Source organism: Eubalaena glacialis, chromosome 15, assembly GCF_028564815.1.
Source record: "Eubalaena glacialis isolate mEubGla1 chromosome 15, mEubGla1.1.hap2.+ XY, whole genome shotgun sequence".
NCBI lineage: Eukaryota > Metazoa > Chordata > Mammalia > Artiodactyla > Balaenidae > Eubalaena > Eubalaena glacialis.
In genome coordinates, this window is record NC_083730.1 from 6,611,165 (window position 1) to 6,625,496 (window position 14,332).

The following is a 14,332-nucleotide window of genomic DNA, read 5'->3' on the forward strand; positions in this document are numbered from 1 at the left end:
GGGAATTGATGTGGTACCATTACCTCCAGTGTGCTGGGAACTCCCTGGCAGCCTAAGATATGATGATGGTTAGAGAATTACTGAAGCTATCAAATGTGAACATGACTGGGTAATAATAAACACAAAAATCTTAAAACATTGCTCTTCAAATAACATGTATATCTGTAGTGTTTAGAGTATATATGTTATATGCCATTGGTACCGAACACCCTTCAAAATCTTCAAAAAAGAGATTATTGTACAACTAAAATATTGAGTTTTTTAGAAAGGCATCCTTTCCATGAGCATACCCATTCACTTTAACGACAGGATAGATGTGGAGAGAAGTTTATCTACTCCTGGTGGTAAATTCTGTTACTGTTCTCTTCACTGCTTTCTGCTAAAAGTGAATATTTTGATAATGTTTCCCTATGTAATAGCAATTTAGTCCCTTGAATATTCCGAGTTCATAGGAGAAATGCCTGCACCTTCTCATCACTGCTAAATCTCCCTTCATGCCTGCTCAAAATGTTAGTATATTATTTAATTTTTTTCTTTTCTATCTCCTCCTCGATCAGAAGCAAGCAAAGCACTGAATCACCAGATGTGGCCTCACATTCCCTGGCATCGTCATATTTCCTGCACAATTATCTCCATTTCAGATGGTTAAGTTTGCAAAGGCAAATGTTTTTATCATTTTGCTCTGGAGGTGAATAGAAAATCCATTTTGAAGCCTAAGAACATTTTCATACAGCTAGGTCAAAATTTAATGCAAAAATAGTTACTAAGAACATCTGTAATGCGGTAGCTTGTGATGTCCAGTGTTAAGTATTCAAGGGTGCACCTTGCTGAAACTCAGGGCAAGCAGAACTTCTAGTCAGAAGAGATAATAGTACAGCTAGGACTCAAATTTTTACTTTAAAACCCACCTTCAATTCTTGATTCCTTCCGCATAAAGCCTGATGAGTTTTATCAGTATCCTAAGTGGGTAATAAATATAGGAACTCCTTTTCTTATGAAACTTCACTGATGTGAGCAAAACTATACAACAGAACAAAACATCATCTGTGCCCACCACCAAAAAGATGACATTCAAGCTCATTTGTACTGTGTTGCTTTGGATTAAATACAAATGGGATCAAAGCCTGTTTTCTGGAACCTACACTATCTGTAACAAACTGCATTTCTTTAAGCAAAACTGGTCATTTTGAACTTTACGTGATAAACTTTTTTGCTGTGGTTTGATTTTACACAAACACCTGTGTTTACTGACTGTCAAGGTGATATCTTCTAGGCATCCTGCCGACCACAATGTGAGTTTTTGCTGGAATATTGCAAGCTTTTTTAGTAAGAGCTGGCTTATTCATTATCTAACTAACTGTCATATATAGGACATTCCCATTGTCTGGCTAAAGTCATGCAGGAGGCTTCAGATACATTTTTATTTAGTCAGTGTATCCATTTAGTTCTTCCTCTGTGGTTCTCAGCTTTGTCCTTTCCTTTTGGATCAAAGAGAAGAAAAGCGTAAGTAAGTGAAATGATTGTTCCCCTAGGCAGTCCAGCCCCCATTGGTACAAACACCATGTAATGAAACGGCACATCTGGCCACACGTACATCCCAGCGCTTCTTTCCACTGGTGTCATTTCCTTTACCCGCTGTTTATAGAAAAGTGGCCCTGCCTATTGGCAATATATTTGAGAAAGGATGTGAAGTTCATGAATTTGACTGTAACCGTATTTGCCAAATAACTAAACTGTCCTTTCTTTTAGCAGATAGTTAAAGTTGCATTTGGTTTTAGATGAAAAGCCATATTCTTCCAATGGAACTTGGTTACCTGTTATTGAAACGGAGCAGGACCCTACGGTCCTTGTCCCCCATGTCCTCAGCCTGCCTTTTGTCTGTGGAGAAACTTTAGCCAAAGAATAAGTTTAATCCGAGAAGTGAGAAAATGCAGAAACAAAAGAAAACAGTCCAACAAGACTAAATAATAATAGTTTAGTCCTTAAGCATAGTCAAGGACCTTTAGTTCCTCCTCAAGGGCTCTCCATAATATTCTGAGCCGTATCCTGTGAGCTGTCTTATAGATACTGAAACCCTCACCAGGTGGAAGAAGTTAACTGCATGATGACCAGACTGCAGCCATGACATAAGCAGCTGCCACAATTCTGAGAACTGGCCTCAAGGAAATGGGAACAAACTGACTCTGCAACTGAAGATTAACTGTGCTTAAAACGATCAAGACGACGCTGATCAGACCACCGCATGACCAATCTCGAGATGACTGTCAGAGCCGACTGTGCTGTCTCTGCATGTAGCCCCCTCCCTCCGTCTATAAAAGCTCTTGCCCCCTGATTGTCAGCTGGGGGGAGTCGGCCTCTGTACAAAAGTCTGCCCGTCCCCCTGCCAAACCTCCTGGTTGCTGGCCTCCGAAATGAAGCAAACTTTCCTTTCCATGAACCTTGCCTCTTTATTGGCCTCAGAGCTGCGAGCAGCCCTGCCCCATGGGGGGGGGGAAGGGGGGGGGGCAGCTGAGCTCTCGCGACATCTGGCTCCCGGGTTTTCCCCCAGCAGCAGAGCCGTGGCCATGACGACACGCTTAGGACGGCTGCAAGGAGTCCGCTGCTTGTGGCTCGCTGGCCCCCAGAGGGGATTTGGGGGGACAGTCTTAGCAGCTGCCGAAGCCATTTGTTTTGGGGACCCTCCCTGTTTCTCCCCTGCTCTGCACTGGCTGCCGACGAATGCTTTTCCTTGGTGGAACGGAAACATGCATCTGGAAGATCCAAGACCAAGTAAGTCCAACTGGCGTGCATCTGGGCAAACCTCTTTTCAGCATGAAGTGTTATCTGGGCATTTTGCCAGTTGGTTCTGACGTGTGTCTGACGTCGAGGGCCCTTTGTGTTAGGGAAGCATTTGTTTGGGACCTTGTATGGGTCATCCTCTTGCAGGATCTGTGACAGTTCTGTCTTCTGGTGTGTGAGTGCATATTCCAATGTGTAATTAGAAATTTTTTAGCTATGAGATTATGACTAAAGAAAAAGAAAGATAATTTTTTAAACAATATATGACAACTGTATTCTTTAGACTCTGGAAAAAATTGGTTAAGATCAAACTCTTTATGAAATGCTAAAACTGGTTCTTTTTGCATATACATTTAGAGAAACTTGATAAAATACTGTTTTCAGAATTCTGACCAAAAAATATATGTAGGAGAGAACAAATACATGAACAAATACATGTTCTCTACATGAGAACAAAATATACGTAGAAGAAAGCTTGAGGTTAACTTTTATCATGTCCTTGAAATACAAACACCACCCACTTTGCCTGAGACTCCAGCCTTGGCTTAATTAAGAAAACTTTAGAAGATGTTTGGGCTCATTAAGCATGCATCTTATACCACATTAAAGAGAAATTGTGCTATGAGAAAAATGTATGTTTTTAGAGGTTATGGAATATGTTCTTAAGTTTGCCAATCAGAAAATGCTGGTAGTACAGTTCAATTACTTGTTTCTTGGTTTTGTTAAGGTCTTTTAAATGTCAAAAATTGGGCAGTTGGGATAACTCAGCCTGGAATTAAAAAGTGAGGAGCACTGTGGAGGCTTGAACTTGGATGCAATGTACACAGAGGGAATATAGGTTATAACATTGGAACAACTTCTTACAATGATGGCGGTAACTGGTCTTACTGTGATCATTTCATAATGTATAGAAACATAGAATCACTATGTTGTGCAGCTGAAACTAATACAATATTATATGTTAATTAGAAAAAACACTAAGGGTTGTGTACCTCATCATTATTAAAGACATTGACTACATCAATTTAAAGGTCATGCTGAGTGAAAGCCTGATTCAGTTTGACTAAAAAAAATAAATAAACTGAATTAAACTAAGGTGAACTGTAAAAGCTCCATGGTTATTTTGTGAAAAAACAAAAATACTGGGAAGGAGTTCTTGTTGATGCCCGCCCCCAATTTTTTTTGTCTCCTGCAGTATCAGAGCTATAGCTAGATATATGACATATTCCCTTTTAAGTCGGTTGCTAGACGAATAACTTGCCTGGTTTCTAGGTGATTTTGTGCAGGTTTCTGCCACCAGGAGTTAGGCAGGGACGATCTTTCTGCCATTCTAGCTGTTCCTGCTGTCTTGCATCATCATGATTTCCTGCAGCAAATCGCATAGAAATATTTCAATAGAAAAATTGGACCAGCGTTGCTCAGTGATTCACCTTGAGGGCTAGTCAACCAGCTCTTTTTTCCCAACAGTTCCAATGATTTTACAAGCTCTAATACCCTGTACTAAATCTCTTACTGATTAAAATACCTAGAGTGTTTTCTGTTTCCTGCATTATCACCTGACTAATGCAGAGAGGTAGCGCCCACATCATATCCGAATGGTGCAGGATAGAATAGTGTTCTTTGGGCACTTGAGGTGAAAAGTAGCGTAAGCATGTTCATACAACTAATATAATGAGGAACATGAAAATTGGTTCTACCTGACATCAAACTCCATGTGTGTTTGTTTTTTAATTCTGTTCATATATAGGAGATCGGAGTTATAATAATTTTATTTTAAAACAATAAACAATCTGTTTTATTCTGATTTTACAAATTGTGATGAGGAATGACAAGTAAGGAGAACAATTTATAGGCCCAGGTATCATCCCAGTTCCCAAACAATATTTTAAGAGTGTCGGTTGTACTTTGAAAGTAACATTTTACACAAAAGGTGTTGGAAATATTATTTTTCCACAGAACAAAAGGGAGCAGCTATTGTCCTTTGTGAGAGCCTTCTTCATTCTGGAGCTGAAGACCTCAGCTGTCCCTGTTACAATGATTACAGGCAAACACTGAGGGTGTTTTATCAAATGCAGCCCTCTCTTGTTAAATATTAGACTACATACCCAAACTCAAATTCTTCCTAAAAACAATAGATATATATATTTTTTAATTCTTGTGCATATACTCTGCATTCAGAAAATATATTACCATATTTCCTATTACTGACCACATTTTTACATTAAATTTTATATTAAATGTCATCTGATAGAATAGAATGGAAATATACAGATATACTCATCATTAATTATTCATTTACTCGACACTGACTGAAATCAGTCTTTGCCAGGCACTTTATTGGTGTTTCTTGGAAATTTGGTAAAATGGTAATCCAGTTAGAGGTAGATGTAGCAAAGAAGCTGTATTCTGCTCTTGTGGGGGAAGTTTTCTGTGAATGTCAATTAGTTCAAATTGACTGTGTTGTCCAAGTCAACTATGTCCTTGCTGATTGCCTACCAGCTTGCTTCTACCAATTACTCTGACTATAATTGTAGATTTGCCTGTGTCTTGTTACATTTCTATAAGATTTTCCTTCATTTATTTTGAAGCTCTTTTATTAGGTGCATAAATGTTTGGGATTATTATATCGTTTTGATGAATTAACACTTGATCATTGTGAAAATGCCCTCTTTATTCCCGGTAATAGCATTTGATATGGAATTTACTTAGTCTGATATTAATATAACCACTAAATGTTCCTGGGCTTAGTCATAACATGGCATTTATCCCATTCATTTACTTCTAAACATTCTGTGTATTTACATTACGTTGTGTATTTACATTAAAGTAGTTTTCTTTAGGCAGTATATATTTGGTTCTTGTTTTTTTATCCAATCTGACAATCTTTTATATGGTACCATGTACATTTAATGTGATTATTATTCTTACTGAGTTTGATCGAAATGGCTAAATATATTTAAAGATAATAAAAAGAGGAAAACTTATATATACATTTATATTTACAATTTAAGGTGTCTTAAATTCCAAGTATCATTTCCTTCTTCCTGGAGGAGGTCCTTTCACAGTGACTGTAGCACAAGTCTTCTTGTGATGAATTGTTTTAGCTTTTGCACGTTGCTTTTGTTTATATAGATTTCTAATTTGAAGGTTTTGTTTTTGTTGTTATTTTTGTTGCTATAGCTGTTTGGCAGTGTTTTCAAGATAATAATCCACTGTTGTCTAGGTTGCATTGTGTCAGAATAGAAACCTGATCTCTCCGTCTCATCTTTGTTTTTCTGTATATAATGTTTTATCTCTGGCCATTTTAATCTGCTTTTATCATGACTTTAATGCAGTTGATTATCATATGTGCTTTACTATTGTTTTCTTTATGTTTTATGTTGTTTCACTGAGTTCCTTTGTTCAGAGTTCCTATTATTCATCAAAGTTGTAAAATTGTAGCTGTGATTTCTTCAAGTATTTCCTCTCCCTCTGTTCTCTCCTTCTCCCTCATGTGCACACCACTCTCACAGATATTTGACCACTTAAAACTGTCCCATAGCTTTTTCATGCTCTCCTAATCTCTTCTCCTTGTAAACTTTTTGTTTGTTTCTAGTTTGTTTTTTATGTCATTTTCTTTCTCTACTTATATTTTTGTCTCTTCAAGTTCCTTCTGCGGTATTTAATTTGTTGCTGATCCCACTTGGTGCATTTTCTTTTTAACTCAGCCATTGCTACAGTCATCTCTAGAAGTTACATTTTGTCTTTGTTATATCTTTCAATTCTTTTCTCTACCTTTTTGAACATAAGGAATGTACTTAAAATAGAAGTTTTTAAGCCCCTGTCTGCTAATTCTATCACCTCTGTCACATATAGTTCTGTCTCTATTGATGGTTTTGTTCTTATCGTGACTTGTATTTCCCTGGCTCTTAGAATCCCCAGGAATCAATATCCTTCTTAGCACTCTACCCTACACTCTGAAGGGTATGAAGTTCTCCACTCTGACCAGGGGGGATACAAACTCTTCCTGGTCCTTTTGGAGCTTTAGAGATTATTACTTGTAATAACTTTCAGTGGTTACTTTTCAGACCCTGGGTAGTTCCTTCACATGCATGATCTGGTCAGTTCGTGGCTGAAGACCCAAGAAGGACCTCAGCAGAACTCCAGAGTGTTCTCTGCCTCTCGTTCTGTCTGTCTGTTTGTCTATCTCTCTTTGTCTCTGCAGGTCTCACCTCTCTGGTTCTTGTGCCTCCAAACTCCAGCCACCTTGGCTCCTTAGACTAACAGCTTTCACTCCTCGACTACAAGCCAATGCAAGATCCTCCTAGGGTTCTTTGTGCCTGTCCAGTGGCCTGGATACCTGTTTGGGGCAGTAATTTGGGCAATTTTAGGGCTCACATGTTTTGTAACTATTTCTCAGGAATTGCTTTCCTACGCTGCTGAGATCCAAAGTCTGCATCAATTTTAAAAATTATTTTGTTAGTATTTTTTTCCCTTCTTTTTTAGCAGTTTCAGTAGGAGGATAATTTTGGTCTGTGTTACTCCATCTGGTCAGGAGTTAAAATAAAGCTTTATTTTTTAAATTTTATTTTCAGATGATTTTTTAGGTAACATTGCAGAAGATAAATTGACAGGATTGAAAAATTTTGACAGAGAAACAAATGTGAGAGTAATTATAGGGAGAACATAATACGCATGCTGCTGTCAGTTCAGAAGGTCAGTAGATGGAATAGGATGAACAATAAAGTATGTTATTGATTCTCCCTCCTTTGCTTTCCTAATTCGCCTTTTTACTCACTTTCATTTTCTTAGAATTGAATTCTATAATAAGATTGTCAGGCTTAAGCATTTGTCCCGGATTCTGTTTCTGGGGTACACAGACTAAGATATTTAGTGACACTTTTTTTTGTGTTTTTTTTTTATGGTGGCCTCATTGGCAAAATGAAAAATAATTAATTCTGTAGTTTTACTTTCTAAGTCTTCAGTCAGTTGTAACAACTTCAGGACAAGGGTTAGCTATAACCATAAGAAGGAATATAAAAATAAGTAAAACTACAAAAAATGGTAAAATATTAATACGTAAATAAGAAATATTTTTATCCAATCATAGTGAATGACATTTAGTTTATTTATTAAAAATAGTATACCTTTACATTTTGGGACTCAGGTGGGTTATAGGAAATAGAAGAAATAATGCCTTAATAATTCTATTGACTATTAGCTAGGAGTTGATACAAATAAAATTTGAAAAAACATTAGTATTTAAAAATTTGCTTTGAGATTATAAAAGACTAATATGCAACTATTTAAGTCTTTGAAAAGTAATAAGCTATAATAAATTAAACTGCTATAATTTTTTCTTACTCAATTTTATAGTTACATGATATATTGAACAAACAATGACAGAGTAAATGTTTCCTTTATTTAACAAAGCTATAATAGAAATAAAGAGGTAGGTTTAGAATAGTTCTTATCATTAAATGAAAAAAAATATAAATTATGTTAAATGTTTTGAAAATGCTATATTATTATTTATCACTTTGCCCTTTTAGAAAAGAGATTCATAAATGATTTGTATCTTAAATAAGAATCACACTAAGGATGAAACTAGTGTAAATATGAGTTACTTCTGCATATAGAAACATAACAAAATATTGGTTTTGCATTTATTTTGTCACATTTTGTATATAATTTTTGCAGTTTTTAACATCGAATAGAGATGAATGGGGAGAAAAACCATTTGACTTACCTAATATTTGATATCTTTATCACAGAAAAATATCACAAGGACATCACTAACAATTTCTCATTGTTTCAACTGTTTTATACATTAATATAGCAAGAGATTTCTATATTATTAGTGAAAAAAATCACTCATCATATTTTATTATAGCTTTGTCACTTTCTAACTCACCAGCACTGAGCCTAATACAAAACAGTTGCTCAGTAAACATTACTACATACATTTTCCATGTTTCAGTATTCACTGGGTTCCTATTTCCCTGAGTTCTCCATATAATTATATAAGAATAAATCATTGAAAAACAGGGGCAAAGGCATCTTTCAAAGTTGGTGCTTTTTAAAAGTGCCAACAATTAAAACCTTATACTAGCAAAGAGTTTAATCTCAGTGAAAATACACAAAGAATATGGCTTTCAAACCTAGTTCTATAAATTGTGTGTTTTGGGGGTAAATTAAGTACAAAATGAATTTCAATTTGCGAAATGTGAACTGGGTAAATAGTTTTGTGCTAATATTTCAGAGAGATTTTTTGTAAGGGACTTTCAGTTTTAAATGTTTTAAAAATATTTAATGTCACCTGAAAATGTGCTAAGCACCTTGAAATATGCTAATTTGTAGAGTCAAGTAAATTTAGTTATTAGATGAAAGTATCAGGAAAAGTATAATGAATACCTACCTAACTCTAAAATTGGGACAGTAGCCTAAATCACCTGGGTAATTATCCAAACTGTTGCTTCTCATGTCCTTGAGTGCTTTGCCTAGATGGAGGTGCTAAGAAGAACACAATATGTAAATAGCAATCATCTCTCTAGAACAATGATTTATTTTCAGCATGAGACTTGGAAATCAAGTTCATTTGGATGGCCCATCTGGAATAGAGCTGATTTTAATTTAAGTTACCATAAAACCCACTAGGACAACTGGATTTATTTACACTCACTGCTGTTCCGACTTCACATAATTCCAACTCTGCCTGAAGCACTGATGAATACTGCAGCTGCTGTTTCTTACCTTCAGAATTCATCACCATCATGGAGGAATAAATCAGAGAAATGAACCTAAGTTTACTCCAAAGTTTGGGGGCCTGATAAGCTAAAGACTGTATAATTATAGAAAACAATAGTTATCCTATATTTAGAGTGCACAGACCATCTAGTGATTTCTAAATCCCTTTAAAAATGGCTACGAGACACATACTGTCCATTTTTAAAATTAATTTATTTTTTTTAATTGAAGTCTAGTTGATTTACAATGTTGTGTTAAAGATGTACAGCAAAGTGATTCAGTTATATGTATATATATTCTTTCTCAGATTCTTTTCCCGTATAGGTTATTCAAACTACTGAGTACAGTATAGTTCCCTGTTCTATACAGTAGGTCCTTGTTGTTTATCTATTTTATATATAGTAGTGTTTATCTATTTTATATATAGTTTATATTTTATATATAGTAGTAGTTTATATATGTTATTCCCAAATTCCTAATTTATCCCTGCGCCCCACCTTTCCCCTTTGGTGTTTGTTTTCTCTGTCTCAACTCTTCTTTCTTCTCCTTGTCCTCCTCCCCCTCCCCTCCCTCTTCCACTCTCCCTCCTCCTCTTCCTTCTTCTTTAGGATTTCAGAAGGAATGAACTTATGGAGGTTTTTGCTGTGGGTGGGTTGTTTTCTGAGAGGGACATGAGAACAAGTGCCTTTCTTAATATGCTTTAGTGAGGCAACCTCAAATTTTCTTTGCTTATTATATCAAGCTATTTTTGTTAAAATACCAGAAAGAAAATGAAGAAAATAAAAGTAACATTTATTTATGTCTACTATGGTTCAGACATGGTGTTTGTTCTTTCCATGTAGAATTTCATGTTGTGTTCTCCCTCACTGTGTGTTGGAAATCATCGTTTTATTTTTCATATGAGAAAATTGAGGTCAGAACATTTTTATGATTTGCTTAAGGTCACAGAGGGTAAATATGTTCAGGAGACTAACTATTATCAATCGGGAATTTAAATCTAAATTTTTTAAATTGTAGAACTCATGTTATTTTTAATGAAATATGCACCCTGCCTCTGATCATCTCTAAGGAGTAAAATTAAAATTGTGCTATAAATTCTAAATTTCCATAAAACTAAATAAAATAACAGACATAGGAATTAATTCATCTCAATCATTAGATAATTAAACCAGAATTTTAACACTCTTTTTTTCAGATATTTACCACTTATTAGGCACAGAGGAATTTCAAAATTTAAACCATTACCACACAGATAGTTAAATATTTAAAATTGTGTTGATTTGCTGAATAAAGCAGTAAGCTACCATAAATAGGGAAGTTATATACGAAGGGTAGGTCACAAAAGAAGTCAAGAAAATTTCAATTATGGATAAAAGATTTTAAAATAGATAATTGCTTAAAGCGGCATTGCCTTTAGAAAACAAAACAACTGAATATTTGCACATTAGGGTAATAAACACAGATCATGAGGAGCCTGGGCTAAGATACTGGGGAAAGATGGGGTTAAGATGGTTCGACCTCAGGAGAGATGGTGTAGAGATGGAGCCTTTGCACTCATCAGAGAAGGTGGGAAAACTGGGTAGGTCTGCCTGTTCCTGTTGGGATTGCAGAGCTTCCACGGAACTTTGTCTCATGAGCAACCTTACAAGTGTATTAAGCTTAAAAATCTCTGCTCTGAATCTCTAAAACCACTTGGTTCCAGTGGCACTTAGGGATGGCGGTAGGTCTTTTCAGTAGTAACACTGTATTCTTTTTTTTCAATTTTCTCCTTCACTAGAGAGGTCATGAAAATTGACAAAATAATCAGGGTGCTTTCATTTGTTTCTTTTCAAGTTACACAAACATAGTAGTCACTGAGCTGTTCACCAATATTTCATCTTTCCTCCTTTAGACATGTGGTAGGATTGAATCTCCCCCTCATTGCATCCCTGAAGCCAGCTGAGGCCACAACTACCTTTGGCCAAAGAAATATGAGCAAAAGTGGCAGGTTTCACATTTAGACAGAGGCCATTAAGAGCCAAAACTGATTCATCCTGTACTCTCCCCTCTCCCTTTACCTCAAACACAAAAGCATATGTCAAGATGGAACCTCCACAGCTTAGTTCTCTGAGAATCAAACAAACAAACAAAAACAGAAAATAAAAGGAAGAAAAAAGAAGCATACGTTTTTGTGTTAAGCTAACTGAGATTTTGGCACTATTTGGTTTTGTAGCATAAAGTAGCCTATCCTGATTACTACAGTAATACAATCAATCAATAAAGACACTAAAGTAACAATGACAGAAATGTTAACATTTTGTTTAAAAGTTTTTCTTGGATGCTGAGAAAAGGAAAAAAAAAAAAGAGAAAAATGGCCATCATTTTAAAACTGCTATATTTTTCAGTATTTATAATATATATATTATTTATATTTATATATTTATAATATATCTATATAGTGTTTAAAAGTTAAAAGTATATTCAGCAGGTCCCCCTACAAACTCATAAGTTCAAACTAGTGGTATAAGACAAGTTAAAGGCATGTTTCCCACCTGGTGATATGTGTTGCTCACCTCTGAGGGCATTCTCAGGATAATAAAGAAGATTAGGTCAGTTTGGTGTTTTGATTGGATATGTCATGCCCTATGCAACTGATGTTTCTTTGTAGTATATTTGTGTGATGCTTTCTAGACATTTAAGACTGTAAGCCTATGGAATAGAGGACACTTTTTGACATTTTTTCCAGTAAGGATTTCATTCTAGAAACCATCTGAGATTTAGTCAAATCACATGGATGATAGAGTGATCCTTCATGCACAATCCACAATTCTGCTTTTATCTTCAATTGCTTTTCAGCCTCCGAGACTTAGTCCAAAACTGTGTCTTCAACATTCAAAATAGGTGTGAATATTTACTTTTAATGTATCCACTTCCAAGGAAAGCAAGTAAATGAAAATTCAATTACATTCTTCCAACAAGGCATTTCTCATGATACTTTGCTGTACAATACAAGCTCAGAAACCATGGGAGGATTTTTAAGCAGCACAAATCAAACCAACAAGTCTATTACCTACTAAATGAAGCATAAAATGAACAGATACTCCTGAGTCTGTTATCCATATCATTGTTGCTCATACAGTAGGCATAATAATGAACAGTACACCACTGAGCTTCATATACATCAGGCAATAAAAAAGAAAGAGGGAAAACAAACAGAAGGAAATGTTGCTGCCAATGATTCATTCACTTAGTCAAATGCAAAACCCTTGACAGGATAAATAAGAATTCACATATTCTCCAAGAGCACATACAGGCACAAAATAGTGCCACTATTGATTATTTTAACTCAAAAAGAGCTGAGATATATGTGAGTGCAAAGGAAAGGGAGAAAGTAAGAGAACAAAAAAGAAAGTCTAGTCATCAGCCAGCAGACAGAACAGCAGTAGGTGTGGAATTTCTTTACTGATGGTTGATTTTTCTGTTATAAAAGAGACAGTGTATATTTCGGCTCATACAGTAGTGAGAAAGATCACATACCTGTAGAACAGACGGATTCATCAAATCAGGGGAGACCTGGGAAAATCTCAAAAGGAATTAAGAGTGGGACTGATGGCATTTTGTATCAAAGGTCAAAGCACGTGAGCAGTTTTGATTACGGAATGTTGGCAATCGCTGATAGGTATCCTAGCTGGTCTTAGGGTGGCCTCAACTCTTTTCTGCATTTTACCTCCTTGAACCCCTCCAGATTCTCACCATGAAGCCGAGACTGACCCTCCCATAGTTCTTGCAGGGGAAGGAAATGTATACCATTAAGTGCATCTATTAGAAAACAAGATATCTCAAATCAAAAATGTGTCTACCTTAGCAAACTAGAGACTGAAATGCAATTTAAGCCTAAAGCAAGCATAACAAAGAAAGTAAATTTAGAGCTGAAATCTGTGTAATTGGAAAAAAATAATATAGACAAAGAATCCAAACCAAAGGCTGGCTGTGAAAAGATCAGTAAAACTGATAGATCTATGACAAGTCTCACCAGGAAAAAAAAGAGAAAAGGCACAGATTACTAATCTCAAAAATAAAAGAGGGGTCATTGCTACTGATCTCGCAACATTAAAAGGCTGATTAAAAAAAAAAGAAATAAAGAAAAACTCCAAACCAAAACCAAAAACTATGAACACTATGCTCACAAATTTGATAGATTCATGTTTAGTGTAATACCTATATCAATGGTTATATATAAAAAGATTTATAGATATGTGTGTAAATGGGTTAGTATACACACACTTTTCCTTACCCTGCCAGGTGAGGTCCTACACACATCAACCCTCCAGACCAGTAGCAATAAGCACAAAAGAGCCCATGTCTTGCTTTCTTACACCATTTTCCAATAAAAGGACCCAGACTCTTTGGAGAAAATGATGATTCTAGGACTTGGAGAGGTAACATATAAGATGAGCCTGGAGCATCTTGTCCTGCCAGAAAGTTAGGAACTTTTAACACACCCACAGACACACAGACACGGACAGAAATGTCACAAGAGCACAGGAGCGAACTGAAAGGGTTTCCAATGGTCAAATCTGGATAACTAGAGCAACAAATTTAAAAAGCGTTGTTGGTTTTTTAAACCTAAGTCTAAAATCAATATTCATATGTTCACAGTGATATAAGTAAACAATTGAATCAATAAATAAATGGAGAATAGAAAAATATCCCATGCAGAAAAATTCCAAATTATATTATTAATAATAATAATTAATCGTATGTACCATATATTCTGATTTTATTAAAATATATTTTTAGAAAAGGAAAAAGGTAGCAAGGCAACTCCTGTTTACATGTATAAGAAATG